Source organism: Zingiber officinale, chromosome 7B, assembly GCF_018446385.1.
Source record: "Zingiber officinale cultivar Zhangliang chromosome 7B, Zo_v1.1, whole genome shotgun sequence".
NCBI lineage: Eukaryota > Viridiplantae > Streptophyta > Magnoliopsida > Zingiberales > Zingiberaceae > Zingiber > Zingiber officinale.
This window is the reverse complement of record NC_055999.1, coordinates 100,525,949-100,531,300: the sequence shown is the minus strand read 5'-3', so window position 1 is coordinate 100,531,300 and position 5,352 is coordinate 100,525,949. Positions and strand designations below refer to the sequence as shown.

The following is a 5,352-nucleotide window of genomic DNA, read 5'->3' as shown; positions in this document are numbered from 1 at the left end:
CGACACTAGTCTCCGCTTCAGCTCCTAGAAGCTGGTCTTGCAATCCTCAGTCCAAGTGAACTTCACGTCTTTCCTGGTCAGGTGTGTCAGTGGCATAGCTATGTGGAAGAAACCCTCGACGAAGGTCTGTAATATCCTGCGAGTCACAAAAAACTGCAGATCTCCTACACTAATTTCGGCTGCTCCCAACAGTAACAACCTCTATCTCCTGTGGAACCACGGTACACTTCTACTGGTGACCGTGTGTCCCAAACATCATCACAAAAGACAATCCAAATCAGCACTACTGATAATCACATATAGATGTTCTCGTCGAATCATCTCTAAATCTATGCAAAGGTAGTGTACGTGACTCACCTTGGATCCGAAATAGATCACATCATCGTCAACAAAGACAATGGAATTCGATCCAAACATCCTCGAAATACCAGAATCATCAAGTCTCTGAAAACATCTAAGGCACTGTAAGCCTATATGGCAAAACCAAGACACATAATGTCCGTATCACAGACATTCCTAACCATAAGATCCTCAACAATAAATAGATCTGATCACCAACGATATAAATCACCAAAGAATATATCCTCCAGTGTGAGAGCAACGCTTCATCACACGAAACACCATATATGTAGGAGCAACGTTCTACTACAAGAAATCCTCCATATGTGGGAGCAACGCTCCACTCCAAATAATCGAAAATATATATCTACAATAAACATGGGAGCAATGCTCAGCTACAAGCAATCCGCAATATATATGGAACGCTCCACCACCAAAACAATCCCTAAATATGTGGTAATCCAGAATATGTGGAAGCTACGCTCTACCACAAATGATCCATAACATGTGGGAGCTACGCTCTACCACAACAATACATAAGTGCCCAAAGTACCTAACTATCTAGCTAGAGACTGCACAAGATCTCTCTACCACAGATCACTGTGGGTAGCCTAGGGTATAACCACCCAGTAAGCAAATCAAATCCATAGTCAACTCTATCATCCTCCTAGTGGGTCGGTCACCCACTAATGGGAGAATTAGTTGACAGGGTAAAACAACCAATATCATAACGTAGACATTTAATATTCTACATTTAACATAGATAGAATCATCATGATGCTAGCAACCATACATCTGACACACGTGCACACACAACATATGTATGATCGACATAATCCTCCAATTGGTACACACCAAAAATACTCACATCATAGGTATAAATTACCGTGATACCTCCAACAATGTATACCGAACCCGTGTGCATATATCATCGTAGGTAAAATCAACAATACCCCTCAAACAACACTCACATGACAAATATACACATATGTCAAGAGTATAATCAACATATACTTCCAATAAGGCATACTAAAACCCAGGTGCATTCACAAATCACACATAATCAACAAGATACCTCGGATACCACACCAAACACATATGCACATATCACAACATCGATGTAGTCGACAAGATACTTCCAACATGACATTCACACCCATGTGCACATACCACTACACAGATTTAAATCAATAAGATACCTCCAATATGTCAATCAGACACGTACAGCTAACTAAATAGCTATAATCCACAAGGAACTTACAATAACCACATCGAGATGGGAATACCCACACTATCTGCAAATGAACTATCTATCATAGAATTCCTTCAACTCATAACAATCATATCTACACACCACATAAATATGCATAATCAACATATTTTAAATCCAATCTACCACACAAACCCTACGCCACCTTCTAAGTTATCCTACAAGATACATACAGTCTAAATTTAAGGTACCCACGGAATAGGATAAATCAATCCTCTAAAGACTGACCAAAATCAACAATGATATACGATCAACTCAGTCTTTTCCACGTCAGTACAAAACATGTACTCAAATATGCTCTAGATACCAAACTAAGCACAAACAACCCAAAGATCAGCATCCCAATAAAATAGGGTATGATGGTCATCTACTGATCGGTCCAACAAAACTAAATCGACCCTCTACCACCTGATCAAGATTACATTAATCCCCTTCAAGCAACTATGGTAAATCAAACTTTTACTGACCGATCTCACAAGAGTAGATCAATTATCTACTAATGAAATTAACTAAGATAACATGGTATACTACTGGCTAGGTCAACATAAAGATATCAATACTATCCACTACCCAGCTATTAAAAGCAGAGGCTGGTATGTGCCTCAATCTGCTAACCAACTAGTAATAACATAAGCTAAAAACTACTGGTGTATGATATGATAAATCACCAGAAACTGTAACCCTTAATCTCTATCAAGGTCGATCATCATCAGGGTTTTACCTAATATATAAAATATCTACTATCTCAAACTAGACAGGTACTAGTAAAGAGTGCTAATACATGTCATAAAGTATAATAGTCAACGGTGCATATACTAACAAAAATGTAGGATAACAGTATACCAACGTACCTCCTATAGCTTGGAGATGTCCTGCTGCTGCCAGGTCCCAAAACCCGAAAAGTCACATCGAGAAGACCAAAACACGAGATCCAAAACACGGGCTATAAAACACGTACCGTACTCTGATACCAAATAAATTGGTATCAGATAAATCTCGAAAATCTAAAACACATAGCAAGTATCGTATACCTGCTCTGATACCACTAAATTATCACGCCCCGGAGGAGTCTCTGTCCGAAGAAATTTCGGCAGCATCTCCCCTGTACGGCGGACAATCTGAAACTTTTCTACAAGCACTATATACCTCAGCCACATGCGGCTGGAATAATAACAATAAAAGAAAACAAACACCACGCAGATAATATCAAATTCAGCCTCTGGCTGACACAACCACGCAGTTAAAAATAAAGCAGCCCACTCGGCTGTACCTAAACCAAAACACAAAACTGCTAGCCGGCTAGGCTTACACAACCAATAACAAATACAAAATACCACATAACAACATCAACACTCCAAAAATAAAACCAGAGTACCGAGCTAAACAAACTCATACATAAAACAAACAAAACATACGTGAAACCGATAAGTCTTCTGATGTGACGTGGGGACCAGCAGACAGGATGCTCCAAGCGACACCATAAATAACCTGGTACCTGAAAAAGATAGTGTCAACGGGGGTGAGTTCAACAACTCAGCGAATACCAATGGACATGAGTAGTAAGATATATCTAACAGCAACAAACATGGAATACAGCTTCTTAATCATATATAGGGAATATGCAAAACTGAAAGGTAACTGAGGAAGTCAGACTCACCAGAACTCCTATCCAGACAAAGGGCGTCAAACCGAAAGTGTCAATAATCCGTATGCAGGTCAAAGGTATGCATCCAACCAAAATCCAGCAAATGCGGCAAACACAATCACAATAATATAAATACATCAATGCATATGATGCTAATGATGCGTCCGGTCACCCCCGCTAGTCAGTCCTCTCACACAAATGGCGAGACCGAGTGGGTAGGGCTATGACAACCGTGCACTCTGCCGTCACCGCTCACGATGGTGACCAGGTGGACGGATCTTGTCGGAGTACTCACGTCCCGTGACCCCAAATCATAAATGGGGAGCTCAATGCTCTCAACTCCCGGTACACAATGACGGGAGGTATCTCTGCTACCACTGAGTCACCTGACCAACGGAGCCAAACAGAGTCCACCGTCTGCCGGCTACTACGCTGCTACACTAAATGCCAGCGGAGCCAAACAGAGCGGAACAGTCTGCCGGCTACCACGCTGAGTCCTCAGACCAACGGAGCCAAACAGTAGAACCGCCACACACCTGCCTGATATACCACTAAACCATGAGTGGGGGTGTGTGCAGTACATGTAACTGGCGATGGGCTCAACCATAGTGGAGCCGACAATCGCACAGCATGCAATCATGATGCATGTCACTATGCATAACAAAAACTGATCAACATAACAATATCCATATATACAAAATGGGTACTGTAAAAGCGATGGTCACATACCAAAATCTAGAATACACAGGTCAGATAGAATATCAAAAACCTATGTCCTGAACATAATAAGTATGGAACATCCTGATCAGCATAAAAAAATCCATATATACATAATATGGGTACCACAGTATCAGTAGGTCAATCCACGGATCTAGGGCATACAGGTCCTCTATGGTATAGCAACCTAGATCCTAAACATATCTCCTTCCATAACATATGTACCAACAATATGCACATATCAAGAATCAAGGTCTAGGTACACGTATCATATATGATATACAAATAGAGGTACACAAGCCAGTAATGGCATAAAACCTAAATATCAGATAATCTCGATACATATGACTGAAACCAAAAGTCCAGAACCTAGTCCTAACCTCAATAAAACATGGTATGTCACTTATTCTAGAAACTAAGATACTCATGGTAATACAGTACTCATGGCAATAAATCACATGATATAAGCACGGATACGTCACAAGCGATAAACCTAACATGCTATGGATATCAAACAGTGACATACCAAAGACAAACATGTTCATTGCTTGTAGTTATAAAATACTATGCATATCCAAATGACAATATCATAAAAGATAAGTCAAGAGGTACCCGCCTTCATACGCATGTCGTATCAACCGTCCTCAACAAGTCCAAGAGATCGCATCCAACTCAAATCCTTCACATCAATTTAATCCAAGAACACATAAACTAAGTCTATAATCCATTAGATTAGACTACACATTTATCAATGCTAACCACTCACCAGAATTGATGGCTCCACCAATGACGTATAGCTGGTATAACTCTCTGCCAGCGTAGATGAAATCACTGTCCCTCCCAAATCTGAGGACTCTACAGTTGCCTCGCGACCGAAACATCCTCCTGTCGATAACAGTGGTCAACACTAAGAGAAATTACTGCCCAACCAAACCATAAACTCTAAATTAGCAATCCCACACCCAATCATCACAATACTGAGATGAGATGCACAAATCACAACTGAAATCCAGCAGTAAAATAATCTCCCTTACCACTTTAACCACTGCTAGGGCACGGTACAACAAAACGGGACCACAGGAACGACTTGAATGCTCTGCTTCTGTCCACGACCCGAAGAAGAAGATCAGTGGTCGGAGAGAACTCCAATTCCAGTGACTGTCCTAGAGGAGAGAAGAGGTGAGGAGCTGGGTCGGCGGCGGTGCTAGGGCACAGCGACGGCGGCCGACGCTGGAAAACCGGTGCCGGCAGTGGCGTCGGTGCTGGCTAGGGCTGAGCGCAGAAGAGGGGAATACAGCCGTGAAGACGGCTAGAACTCGCGGTGGCCGGCGGCAATGACCTAGGGCACAGTGGCGGCTTGAGTACCGGCGAGGAAAAGTGG

General features: G+C 41.8%; 1 long non-coding RNA gene across 1 annotated transcript; it reads right to left on the bottom strand.

Moving 5' to 3' along the window:
• Positions 1–4,589: 4,589 nt before the first annotated feature.
• On the bottom strand, positions 4,590–5,118 carry LOC122003984. The gene is made up of 3 exons (XR_006118181.1): positions 5,006–5,118; positions 4,738–4,856; positions 4,590–4,650 (listed from the first exon to the last, which is right to left on the bottom strand). It is a non-coding gene; the product is annotated as an uncharacterized LOC122003984 (long non-coding RNA).
• Between the last annotated feature and the right edge of the window lie 234 nt (positions 5,119–5,352).